The sequence below is a fragment of the Anser anser genome (assembly GCF_964211835.1).
Source record: "Anser anser genome assembly, chromosome: 2".
In the NCBI taxonomy this organism is placed as follows: Eukaryota; Metazoa; Chordata; class Aves; order Anseriformes; family Anatidae; genus Anser; species Anser anser.
This window is the reverse complement of record NC_139721.1, coordinates 101,059,575-101,074,024: the sequence shown is the minus strand read 5'-3', so window position 1 is coordinate 101,074,024 and position 14,450 is coordinate 101,059,575. Positions and strand designations below refer to the sequence as shown.

General features: G+C 40.4%; 1 protein-coding gene across 2 annotated transcripts in view; it reads right to left on the bottom strand.

Annotated features, from left to right (window-relative positions):
* POU6F2 (POU class 6 homeobox 2) overlaps positions 1–14,450 on the bottom strand; it is a 328,223-nt gene that overhangs the window by 299,838 nt on the left and 13,935 nt on the right. The gene's annotated exons all lie outside the window — the stretch shown is intronic.

Here is a 14,450-nt window from a genome sequence, read left to right as displayed (position 1 = left end):
TGTGTTTTTCATTTTAATTTTGGTTTACAGATCACACAAGACCCACATACTTATTACCCTAGACTTTTGTTGGCTTGGTGGCTACCACTGCAGGTGGAATGTCATTGGCTCTAGGTTCCTATACCTCATGATAATTGCAAGTGACCTACATGCATTGAAAGATGGTAGAGCTGCATCTGAAATACTAGCTCCTATTCTCATTGCCTTATTTAGCATCCATCTGGTTCAATTATCACTCAGGGGCACACTGTGGGATTTCTGTATCGAAGAAACTGACACAAGTATATGGCCTGGCTGACAATTTAGCTAGACAAGCCTGTTGAAACGATGTAAACTTATAGGATACATGGCATTAGTAGTCTGACCTTGGTACATAAAATATTTGAGGCAATTTAAAGTATATTACCATGATGCAAAGAAGGCAATTTGAAGAGAGCAACAGGGTAGAGGTACAGAGGTACAGGTACAGTTGTTGGACAGCGTTGTGCAGGCTCTCTCTCCCCCTCTGGATATATTGATATCCTTTATTTATAGCAGTAAAAGCATGTAAGCACAAAAAGCATTTGAAGACAAAGTTTAAAAATACTACAGAATGATGAGCCATACAGCCAACTCTATCTAACAAACTTGTTCTCCCTTTATTTCTTTCTTCTAATTCAGTATGCGGCCAATTTGTTTGCACCCATCACTTTAGCACATGACAAAGCATAGCAATCTTCATGCTCTACTCCCTCCTCATTCGGTTACTTTTGGGGATGAACTCCCTCTTACTCACCGTCTTTCTTCCCTGTGTGGTTACACCAATCTCTCCTTGGATTGCTATTGAGGAAAAGCAATTGTCCAGAAGTGGAAGTTACATGCAATTCTGAATGGGGCAGCTTCCCAGTGTTCATTATAATCAATGGAGTCTCTTTCATTGACTTCTGTAAGAGATGGATCAAAGCAAGACCCTTTCTTTAAGGTCCTTCTGAACAAATTTCACTTGAAAACACCAAGACACTTCCTGCCAGGAAATCTACAGAGAATTCAGGCAGAACCCTGTTTTCAGTTTCACGACAAACTCAGATTAAATGAATTGCCTTCTGTGGCTTTCCAGTGTCAATTCCAATTATGGCAAATGCTGTGTAAACCCTAGGCTTAAAAAAATACATCAAGAAAAGTAGGGTGAAGGTCAGCATGCATGTGGGAAGCACCACAATTTTGGCTTGAATTCCTTTTGAGGTAATGATCCTCAAACCTACTTTGTTTACAATTCATGGAAGGTCAAAAGGTTACACTACAAGTGGTTTAAAGAAGTCTTTATAAGAGGAAAAGGCAAAGGCACAGCAGAATACCTAACGTCATTCTAGTGACAAGCGCAGAAGGCAAAGTCACCCTTAACTACTTCCTCAGTAGTCCACAAAAAAATGCATATGTTAATTCATGCCCACTGAATTCAGTTGGGGAACTGAGTACATATGCAATGGCCTTTACTGGAACAGCCCATGTTTTTGTGAATAGGCACTGATGTGAATTCCCAACAACTTCGGTACTACGTGAACAACTGCAACTTAAAAACACGAATCCACACTAGAAGATCACTCATTTGGACCACCGAGAACTCAGTTCTAAAACAACCCTCCTCCCTTCCCTTTCCTCACAAATGTAGTCCTGTCAAAACCAGTGGGACAATTCCCATGAGGAGAGCCTATCTTTGGAAAGGTTTTCATCATTGCTCAACAGCCACACTAGATCATGGCAGAAAAGTCTGATCTAGCTAAATTCCTCTCGGGCATAAGCTTCTTACAACAATCTTAACGGTTTCTCCTTCTCTAGACTCTACCCAGTGCTCTAGGGAAAAAAACGAATCAAGTATCTAAGTAAACCATCAGCTTGAGTATATAAATTAAGTATATACATTCTTTATAAACAGGACTCCTAATAGTACATTTAAATTATAACTTGCACTTTTACAGCATCCCCATGGAGTTCATTTTAAAAATGAATGAATGAAATAATACCAGTAAGGCTACAGAATTTCTCATCCACACCCCCTATGCTGGCTTATCTAGTTTTAATGTCTAGGACTTACACAGTTGCAAACTATAGCTGCTTAAATGACAACTATTGTTCACTGCATGGTATTTGATGAAATAAATGCTCAAGTATGAAATCCATTAGTGCCACGTACCCAATACATTGCATTTGTAAAGGCATAGTTTGGGGAGGAGGGAAATTCCTCTCCCCAGATAAATACAGCTTTTAAAGTTTTTTATTATTATTATTTTCTTTCAACAAAATATCTATTTTTTGGAACATCTCTATCTGCTAGTATCCTGAAACTCAAAGAAATACCTCAAGGCAAGTATTTGTTCTCTATTTCCTGTTGGAACAGTGCAAGAATGTTCTTTGTGTTATTTGAAGCAAGCAGCAAAGATGGCAACAACACATGGGTAACTTCACTTCCTTGGGGAAAAAGAAATTCCAACACATATTTAATATACATTTATATTCTGTATAATTAAAGAGGCATCCCAAAGAGAACAACAGGCACTGATGAGCACTTGTTTCTGAAAGGGGCACATGAAACAACAGGAGTTTGTGCCAAAGCGCAATGAAGCAGTGGTGAGGTCCTACTGATCTGCTCCCACAGAGACCACTGAACAGCCAGCTCCAAACTAGGACAGCAGTTCTGTGTTTTTTTGCCTGGTTCAGCTTCCTATAGATGCTAGCAACAGCAGAGCGTGTGAGGAAAACAAAAACAAAAAAAAAAAACACAAGAGAAAAAACAAGAAAACAACAGAAGTAAGAGAAACTATATAGCAAATTCTGTTTCTCTATGGTCTTTTCCAAGCAATTCAGAAACTGATTGTGCTACCACCTGCCATAAAAAAAAAAAAAAAAAAAAGTTGTCCTGGGTTCCTGCCACTCCTGGAAAAGGAATAAACACTAATTTGGATGAAGATAGCTTCCTTTTGCAATGCTTCATTTGCTCTATGATCCCAAGCTGAGAGAGAATCAGGACAATTATATTGAGAGTAAAGACATTACAAAGAATTGTGCTTTAGAAAATAAAATGTCCTTAGTGTATTTGTGAATGATCTAGCCTACCTCTGAATGAAAATTCAAATGCAGGGAACAAAAGCAGGGTAAGTAAAGCCATATTCTCGTTCATTCAGTAAAACCATGATTACCTCTTTTTCCCTTCATGAAATAAACTACTACTCCTCTAAAGTCAATTTGCAAGAGCCTCAGTTTATGGAAGAAAAAAAAATCCACAAAACAAAAACCACCTCCTCCCGTAAGAACATTCAAAACAAACCTATCCAGACAAAAGGCCCAGTTTCCCTATTGCTTTGTGCTAGGGTGGGAAGGAAAAAAAAAAAAAAAACACAGTTGTCTGCTACATTAGTGAAAAATAACTTCAGAGAGTCAGACACATGCTGAAATGTTTCAGTTGAAATCCAACTCTGAGAAATTTTTTAAATGTTTTCAACACATCAGCATGAAGCATCGACCCAGTTGGAATCACTTAGATCTAAAGCAAATGCACTGATTGTTTTCACAGCATGCTTTTCTTCTTCAAGCTGCAACAGGCAGACTGGCAACTGCTGTTCGGAAAGGTTTTCAGCCCCCCGCCTTGGTTTACTGTAGCCTATGACACGATCAATACCAGGGGTAGAAGGCAGAGGAAGCTAAGGAAAGATTATGAAGATGAGGTGAGCGACAGAATTACCTTACAGGATTTGTTCTTTCTGTCTCACCTTGAGTCTTTTCTGCTGCAGACGAAAATGGAGAACCATCCTGATCCCTGTGCTCTGGAAGGGGGCAGGTATGGTCAGGAGGTTGCACGGTGTGACCACAGACAGCACTCTGTGCAGTTCAGAATATTCTGCCTAACAGATACAACATGAAAGAAGATCCTGCCAGCAGATACCTTTTACTTTGGCAGGGTGGAATGGAGACACTGCTCAAGAAAGCTTTTCTTTCGTTAATCAGTATAATTAACATGTACATTGAGAAAAAGTTCACAGTGAAATAAAGCTTGAGCATTCTCCTTTAATCATTTCACCTCTACCCAGCTGGTGCCATCTGCAGGCATCTCTGCTCCAGCCCATCCAGTAGGGACCACCATCTTCCAAACAACCCCCCTCTCTTTGCACTGGTACATAATGCCAGAGCACCTCAGACACCAATCCTGATTAATATGCCACAGCACAGATCAGTTTTGCTGCCGTGTTATAAAGCTCTTAGCAGCTTTCAGTTGTTCAGGTACCACATCATTACAGAATTTTTACTGCACCCCTAACAATTTTAATACAGTGTCTTCTCTTGTTGGATTCTTCATGATGGAAACTGAGATTTTAAGCCCCTTACTGGAAATACCATGCTTTTATTCTGCTTTATCCTGCCACCAGTTTATGGAGATAGGTGACTGAGCTTGAACTTACTGCTGTAGCGCAAGAAGGGGTGGAAGAAAACTGTTCTTCAAGGGGAATTAGAAGTGAAGAAGGACCAGCTTAGGCCAGGGTTTGTTCTTTTCAGTTAAGCATACAGAAAAATCCCAGGAGAAAACCATATCTGGACATTAATAGCATGCAGCAGCCAGAATTTTGCTGGGATCCAGTCAATCCACATTTATATTTTAAAATGATAAGAGATAGGAAATGGAATGGAGAACAGGAAAATCGTGTTTTTTGTTGTTGTTCCCCCCCCCCTCCTTTTTAGTGACATAAATTTTATATAGTTAAGTGCTCTATGGCACAAGCAAACAATTTATTGTAGATTATGTAGATTCAAGCTCAGTAGGTCACTCCAAGCAGGACAGGGCTCCTTAGACCCATTGCACAGACTCACGTGTGCCACTCCATAGCGATAATAGAATTAATCCCACTGCAGACATTTTCTTTGCAAACAGTCGCAGCACCATTATCTGTGCTCTGCCTAGAAGTATGGGCTTTGTGCAGTTCTTCATGTCCAAACAGGTAGAAAACACAGCACAGACCCTGAGGAAAACACAAGCTAGCAGACCAGAAAGGACAAGGCCTCCAATCTGCATTGTCATGTTTCAGACTGGCTCCTTTATCTTGGGCCTGAGATTAAGAGCTGCCAAAGTTGAACACATTGCTCTCCTAGAGAGCAGCATAGGATAGATCAGGGGGAGGAGGGGCTTTATTATATATATTTTTGTAACCTTTTAATACCTTGACAGTAGGAGGGACAGCAGATGAAGCGAGGGGCTACAGCAAGCAGCCCACAGGCACGGGGAGGCACAGGACCTCCCACCACAGCCACAGCAAGAGCTGGCTGACCTCCCTGCGTCCATCCTGCAATGCTCAAGCCACCCAGCCTGGTTGTGGCACTCGCTCCTGTCATCCTTTCTTCTGCGGTGACCAAACTTCATCTCAGCTCTCCCAATGGCACCTGTTAGATCCACTTCCCGATAGCTCTGCTTGACAAAATGCCCCCTTTCCCTTGCCTGACCACTTCCCCTTGGTCTGCTCCCACTCGCTGGGGCCCCAACAGCCCCTGGCCCTTGGGCCAGCTCAGGGGCCACCCTGGAGCACCCCTACCATGCCTCATAGGGTCCCACCATGAGGAAACAAAGCACAGCCTGGGGCAGAAAATCCAGCCCTGTCACATGAGTTGCCAGTCCACAAAATCGGTCGGGGGAAAAAACCACCCAAAGTTTGCTTTGCTTTGTCTCCTATTTAGAAAAAACATGATCTGGCTGCAAGAGGCCTGTTGTCAAGTTGCTATCCACACTTCAAGAGGTTCCAGACATGAAACAGGAGACAAAAAAATATATATTTATTCAGCCCTGTGAAGCTGAAGGCTTTTCTTTTGGGGAGGGTGTTCCCTATAGACAGGTCTGTCACTTGACAGTACTGTTCGTGATGAGGCAATACATTTGGTAGTTGTGCCATACTGACATCTGAGGTTTCAACTAATCCTGCCTCAGAGAGGTTTCACAATTCAGAGCATTTCCTCTCCTACATTATACTAAGTTGGTCAAATTTTGGGCAGGGAGACTGTCTTGGTTTTGGTGTTCATCTTCACAACCATTTTTAAACCTATAACGTAACATGTAGGCGACAGACTTGAACTGAACATCTTCACTGGCTGAATTTTTGACACCTTTTGAAGAACTCTGAGAAACAATATGCAGGGGTGATACTATAAAAAACTACTCAGAAAACATGCAATCACAGACATGTGACACTTAAGCATGCACGTATTTACTGCAATACTATCCTGCTAAGTACCAGACTCAAAACACATCTCCCCATTTAAAATGTAAGCAATTTAACTCAGTCTCATGTGACAATCCAACGTACATGACTGAGGTCTCCCACTTACCCCCTCAAAATAACAAAAAATACAGGTAGTTACTTGATTAGGAGGCCATTCTGCCCAGAAATTAATTTCAACTTCAAAAACTAAGACCACCAATTTTCAGTTACCCTTTAGCTGCTTCCTACCAGATGCAAGCAGGACCCTGCCTTTTGCTTGCAGCTTCACAATAAGAAACAAGATGGCAAAAGAACAAATTTAAGCCCCTCATCTTTTGAGGGTCATTGTAAACTCCCATTACATCCTGATGGGATACAGCAGACACCGGTGCCAAGAAGTAGTGCCAATGCAAGGAGGGTAAAAGCAGGAGGAAAATGGCAAAGCATCCTGCTCCTTTAGCACCTGGTTCAGAGGCACGTTTCCATATGGGGCCCCTTACAGGGGCACAACTTCATATAGTGATGTTAGGACTTTGCCAGAGGCCTCCTGGATCTCCTTAAAAGATTTCATCCTGGACTCCTCTGGCACAGCACCAGCACCACCTTGGTTCCCTTTGAAAAATCACGGCTTTGACAAACCTTCTGTGGTACTGGACAGCCAAAAGAGAGCAAAGAGGCTCCCTTTAAGCAGCCACTGGTACCTACAAACAATGAGCATATTGGCATTTCCAGGCCTTCTTTCCCCTAGTAAATCTTTGCCTGGATGGAATCTGGAAACATGTAGAGAACTACAAGTAGAGGAGTTAAACTTTTTACTGTGAAGAAATTTCACAAACTATTGCCTATAAAAAATTTGTGTTTGTTATTACTTCATCGTTACACACCATAGCAAGTCCAGCATCAGAAAATCAACACCTTTGATTTCATACAAGTTTGCCTAAAGAAAGAACAGTAAAACACATTAGAGCAGCCATTGCTGACAACTGTTAAAAACTAACCAACAAGCCTTGTCCAGACATCACTATGCGTATATAGCAAAGAACTTCTTGTTGTGAAGAACCACGTGACCAGAACTTGTAAAACAGAGTAGTAATTCTCAATCCATGAGAGCCCAGTTCCAGGCTCTACAAAGGAATATGACTTTTGAACACAGAGCACTTGACATGTTCTTAAAATAATGGTCAAAAGGTGTTTCAGACGACAAGGCCAGATAAGTCAGAGGCCTCCATTCACTAATAATTTCTTTATGGTGCTTGACAGTGTAATATATAATCACTTCATTGTGATTACTATGAATTAATACTCGAGGAAAGAAAAAAAGAGCTCGGTATAGTAGAGGAACTTTTTTTGCAAGATGCTTCCCTTTCCCCCACTACTCAACTCATTTAAGAATTACAGGACAGTCAGTACTTGTTCTGTGAAAACTAATTTCATGTTATTTTTAAAACATTTGTTGGAGGAAAATTTATATCCTCATACAACAGATGATTTAGATAAAATAAAAAACACACTGGAAATTCCAGTGAGATTTTTTTTTTTTTTCCATTTGAATATAAAACTATGCTATGAAGCACCTGTTCTCCTCCTTAGATGGAGGAGAGTTAATGCATTTCCAGCCCTCAGTTTTGGTATACCACTTAGGACAATTTTATTAAGCCAAAATATGACAGGCTATGGAAATTCACTTGCAAGAATTAACCTGCCATCCAGTATTTCAAATACAGCTTTTTAAACAAGTATTTCTGTTTACAATTGATATATAATGAAAAGTACAATTCATCCCTCCTATCTTAAAAGTTAACCCAGTTCAATAAGACTTTCCAGTGTAGCTTACTGTCCTTGCCTTCCTTTATATACATATACAGAAACCAGGCTTAAAACAGTTCAGACTTTGACGTATATTTTTCAAGATGCCTAAGTTAGAGCAGATGAATATCAAACTAGAAATTATCAGAAGATACACAGATACGTATTAAGAAGAGTCTATCAATAATTATAGGCTGCAGGAGAAAACTTCCTGACTCAAAATTACAAGATTCATGAAACATGCGAGTACATCTGGAAAACTAAAAATTCTTTAAAAGTTTCTCTATTATTTAGATGGAGGTGTCCCAGGCAATTCTTCCATTAAAACATAATAATACAACACTCCTCCAGTTACTAGAAATATGCTAGAGTTTTATATTGGCCTCCAAATCTAAAAATTAAGAAATAAAAAATAATCAAGTCTCTCATTAAGGGGAGGCTTGTAATGGTTTAATATCCTTTCAGGTAACATTAACTCTACACTAATCCCTAAAAACTGGGAGAAGTGCTAATTGCCATTAGCGCAGCAACAATTTTTTTTTATCAGATGAAAATTACACACTTCTGAGGGGAAGGAAAAAAATACCAAGATGTATTTAAATCTGATCTTGAAAAGAAGTATCTTTCTCTTCAGAGGAATTCAATCGACGTAATAAGGTTCAACTACCTCCTACTTGGGTATGGACTGTAAGCATCCTGAAGTCTGTCTGGAAGCTTATATACAGTCAGCATCTTAGATGAATATGTCTTTTAGTTGGCATAGATGGCATTACAAACAGGTAGACAGATATTCTTAGATGTTCTGTAGAAACAAACGCATCACTTGCATTCATTCCCATGGGATTTTCTGTTTATGCTAATCAAATGACATTGGGACAACTCAATATCAGTCCCAAAGGTGTGCTCAGGCTGCTAAGGGTGATTACGTACTTCCACAGAACAGAAAAAAGACTACTGCATGCAGTCTGCTGTGGAGATTCCCATGCTGACCGCATCTGCCTAGTCAGAGGTCAGGCCATATTCCAGCAAAGGCCCAAAGCACACCCTATACTTTAAGAATGTGAGAAGCATCACTGTTTAGTGAGGCTTCTCCCATGCAAGCAGGGCTTGAAAGTTCTATAACTAGAAAAACTTAATGAAAGAGATCCACTTTAGCCTGACAATACATCATTTGAGGTTTGCTGCCGTAGTTACTTTTAAGTACCACAGGGTCTTACTGTACTCATTTCAAGAAAGTGTGTATTAATACTACAATACAGCATTAATATTAAACCACTGTATTGAATATTGTACTAAGTGCAATATTTAACAGGAATCTTGTGTGGAATATTCTTGTCCCTCCTGAAGCAGTGAAAGGATATGGTGAAGTGCAGTTATCACTGCAAAGCAAAAAGGGAAAAATAATAAAGATTTGTCTGTGGAAGACGAGGCTCTTTGGACCACTGACAATGAACATATATCCAGGTTTTGCAGCAGTTATTTTTGAATTTTCTCCATGGTACATGTAGGATATTAGTTAATACACAACTTTTTGAAGGTAGAAAGTTTTCCATAATCTCAGTCTGTCAAGATCCATGACAGCAGATCCAGAATTGTTCTCTCCTCAGCACTGACTCTCTGTACTCGTAACTACCATAAACTCTCTGGGTGATATCAGCTAATGACTAAGTTCCTGTTGACTCCAGTGAAGCCAGGATTTTCATCCCTTGCCCACAGCCCTTTGTAAACAAGCTTAACGGAGTTTGTAGCTTTACAACACGGTAGATTTGGATAGATGCCCTGTGCTTTATTTATACATGTAAGTCTCCATTATGACATTCTTTATGCAGTACAGTAGGTTTTGCTGCTGCTTCTTTGTAGTCAGTTCTTACTTGTTAAAGAGATTACACATTATTTCTAGAAAGGTAAAAACAGTAGAACTTTGGAACATTGAAGAACTCAGGTAAAAAAAAATGTCCCATTAGCAAGATAATTTCTAAACTGAAGAGGCATTTCTCTGCTGAAATAGTGGATACATCCAAAGCCCACTGAATCTCGCCACAAACTTCAATAGATTTTTGGATTAGGCCCTAATTAGTATTTACACTTGGTCTGCCGGTGCTCATGATAAAGGCCTGTTTAGCAATACTGATAACAGCATGTTTAGCAGCAGTGTCAGAACTACATCCCTGTGTGCAGCATGCAATTTGAACACAAAAAGGTTATGTATTAAGTCAGTGGGAATAAATTTGCATCCTATTTTATAATCTAGCTCTCTCCATCTTGTTTGATGCAGGAGTGGAGTGGGCTATTGTATCAGGTTTTGCTAGGAACAAGCGAATATGAAATGAATTAGTGCTTACTGTGAACTGCAGAAAGACTGTATGTGAAGTAATCCTAGTACACCTTGAGCTCCTTCTACTGATGGAGCACCTGGGGAAAGTACCTGAGGGAGAACAATCTCCTAGATTGGAAAGTTCACCCAGTGAAGACACCTGAATATAGGTGCTTCTGAGGCCAAACACAACCCCATATTCCTAAGCACAAGTGTTAACATATGTAAGCATATATTACCTAATAGAGAAACATAGTAAAACAGCCTGCATTGATGCAGCTGCAGAACTACTTTTTTCCCCTGCTGGCCTATAGTAGTGGGTATCCTGGCCAAACTCTATATCAGAATTGGTACACTTTCCTCTTAAACTCTATTTGTAATAATACACTCTCTACTTCCATATATACACTGCCATGTAAAGTCACTAGGCTCAACTATGTATTTTCCATTTCATCTTACAGGCAACTGAAGGGCTCAGAAGCAGGAGAACATTGCATTTGTGAAACACTTCGGAATGTACAAGTATACTAAAGAGAGATTCCTTAAGACAAATGCAGACACGCTGACACAATATTATCCAAGAATAAAAGCCTTTGATGTAGAAGCCCTCTACAAGTAAACAGCAAAAAAACAGTCATAGGGAAGGCTAATTGTAGGAAGCCCAACATACCTTCTATTGAGAAGAAAGCTTGTTAGCAATATAATGCAAAATGCTTGACACAGGACAGCAAATTATGGATTCTCAAGATTATTCAGTTTTTCCTTGACTGTGATTCTGTTTAAGCTAGCAGGACTTTTGTAAGTGGTACTATGAGAACTGAGGTAACAGAACGCATCTCTACACCTTGGCTTTCTTATCTTTGCTGTTGAAATGTCAAAACATTCATCTAGGTGTCAGGAAAAAGAACCCACTACAAAAGTAAAATTTAAACCCATAACCCTGTATGCACTGGTGGAATCATTATTTTTGTTCCTCATTTAAAAAGCAGTTTTCAAAACTCTGTATTGATGTTGTACTTTTTCATCTGTGATTTTTACATTTTTTACTTAAGGGGAAAGATGTATTGCTACCTATCAAAAAAAATCCAGTCTTGAAACTGTTTCCTCAACCTTTTGTACTGGGTCTGGCTGGGATGGAGTTAGCTTTCCCTGCAGCAGCCCATACAGAGCTGTGCTCTGCACGTGTAGCTAGAACAGCACTGGTATCACACCGGTGTTGTGTCTACTGCTAAGCAATACTGGCACCGCATCAGGACTCCCTCCAAACCCCCCCAGAGCCAGCAGGCTGGAGGTAAGCAAGAGGTGAGGAAGGAACATCGCCATGGCAGCTACCCTAAACTAACCAAAGGGATATTCCATACCATATGATGTCACATGCAGCAATAAAAGGTGGAAAAAAGAAGAAGAGGGGAGGGGTGGGCTCTCATAGTGAAAACGTCTGTTCTCCTGAACAACGGCTACATGCATTGAGGCCCTGCTTCAAGGACATGGTCAAACATTGCTTGTTGGTGGGAAGTAGAGAGTAATTTCTTTCCTCTGCATTTCCACACAGCCTTTGATTTTTTGTTTGTTTTGTTTTCCCCTATTCCCCTTTTCCCTTTTGTTAAATTAATAATTTTCCCTTAATAATTATTTTTCCTTTAACTAAATTATCCTTATCTCAACCTGTAAACTGTTTCTTTCATTTTCTTCTTCTTCTCCTCCTCTTCTGAGGTGGGGGAGTGAGAGAGCAGTTGTGGTGGAGTTCAGCTGCCTAGCAAGGTAAAAGCACCACACCTCTAAACAATAATCCATTGGAAAGTCAGACAGTATGAAAACAAAGAAAAATAAACCAAACACTTTTTCTAAACTTGTACTACATGATGAAGTACAGACTACATATTTATTATAGGTCTCTGATCTGTATTCCATAACTCTGATTTAGGAAGCCATTCAGAAAGAAATTATAAACTTTTAACAATGATTGCCCAAATATTTCCCAACCAAAGCCTGTTCACAACAGAGTCTGCAGCAGCTCATAGATTGCCTACACTCCACAGGCAATTAGCTTCCCCCTCAACGTAACACAGATGAATTTAACTATCACATTTCCTCTAGCATTCCCCATGCATCTCGTACAGAGAGCCTTGTCTGCAAAATTAAAACTCGGTGAAGCTGTAACCATGCTTAATCCTCTCCCACTGTCTCTCAACTTCGACAAACTTGCAAAGAACACCAATCAACTTACCTTATATTTGAGATCAATGAAAGGGTTCATTGATCATTCATTGCCATTAGTAAACAGATATACCAAAGCACATCACAACTGAAAAGTTTTGGAAGGCCTGGCTAAATACATTTTTGCCCTTCATTTCTGATTATTATTTATAACTTCTTGTCAGCTCTTAGGACACTCTCTAAGTAAATGGATTCTTGCACCTGGGTCTATTCTCATGTAATTTTAAGACCTGGGCCTTAACATAGGACCAGTTATCACAAGATGGAAACTCCTGGCTGAAACACACTAACCTTTTTGTTGTTCTTAACCAGTTTTTAAAAAATTCAGACAGACATATGCAACAAACCCTGACCCTATTAGAATCAACGTGATATTTACTAGTTATTTCATGTGTACTAAGAGATACCCTGCAATATTAGCATTAGCCCAGGGATACGCAAACAGTACCTATCCCTGCAGCTGTGTTTATATGTACCTGAGCTGAGAAATGCCAAGAACAGCACAAGCCCAGAACACCCTCAAGACACAGCATTAAAACCAAGCCTGCAGTTGCTTTTCCAGTAGGTCCCAATAGCTCAAGGCAGACTCAGCACCATCTTATTTGGGCCCCAGTATGACTTTGCATGTCTAGTATCAGTCATCAAACAGCACCAGGATAGAGAAAGGAGAGTGGGGAGTGCAGCTTACCGTGCCTCCAGCAAGTCAACTCCCTACTGCTGAGGGCACTCACACGGAGGACATTTACCTACCTCCTCTGCTCTCTCACTCTGTCTTCAGTCATCTCCAGATTTTCATTCCCCCTCAAAATTTGGTCTTGAATCCAAGCTCAGCATGATTCAGGATTTTGATTTTAAAAGGTTCAGAAAGTAGACACGGTGTACCACACAACAAAACCTACATGAGTCCACTCAGCCTTCCCATTTCGGCACAGGGTTGCAAGCCCCAGGCTAGTCTCACAGCTGACTACTTTGAGCTTCCTCTGCCACAGGCCCCACTTACTCTGACCAGCCTCACCTGGCACCCTCAGTCCCTACTCCAGCAATGCTGCAGCTCTTCCCCAAGCCCACCAGCGGCCAGTGTCCCACCAGGACATCTTACCTTCCCCTTCACAACTGCCCCATACTGGGGCCAGGGCTCAGGCAGCCTCAGGCTGGGCCTGCCCTGCTCCCTATCCCTCAGGGAGCAGATCCCTCACTGTGTAAATGTTTTTACCTCATCTGATGTAAATGTCTTACACATCTTTGTGCAATTAAGATTTACCAGGTCAGCCTGTGCTTCCTATACCTTCTTAGCTTTTCTATACAAGTTTAAAAGAGTTATACATATGAATAAGCTTACCAATGACCAAGAAGTCATCAGGTAAATGCTACAAACAAACCCCTGGGCCTAACATTTTATAGCATAACAAGTAAAGAAGGTGACAGCGCTGCACAGGCTTGCAAATGTGGAAGTGTTAGGAAAAAAAAAATTACCTACACTAAAAAATTTGCCATATACTTTGTAATTGCATGTCCTACATTCTCCATGCCCTTGAGGTAAAGAACCAAATTGTGAGTCTCCATACCTAGTATTTGCTGTCCAAATACCTTTAGTAACTGTCCATGAGCACAGGGGTACAGACCCAGGACTACAGCATAAAGCAATTTAGTGATACAAATCCAGGCCCCTGGTACCTGAGTGAGCTTGCACATGAAACCCATTCTCACAAATTTACCTCATGCTCATTTACAAAAACAAAAGATTACATTATTTTAGCAAAACTTAAGACAGCCAATCAAATAATAGAAGTTATTAAAACATGAAAAAAAAACATGAACAGAGAACCTGAAATATATAATTATCCTCCTAACCTTACTCAGTATTGCATACAACACTGCCACAGAAGCTGTGAGTATCCAAG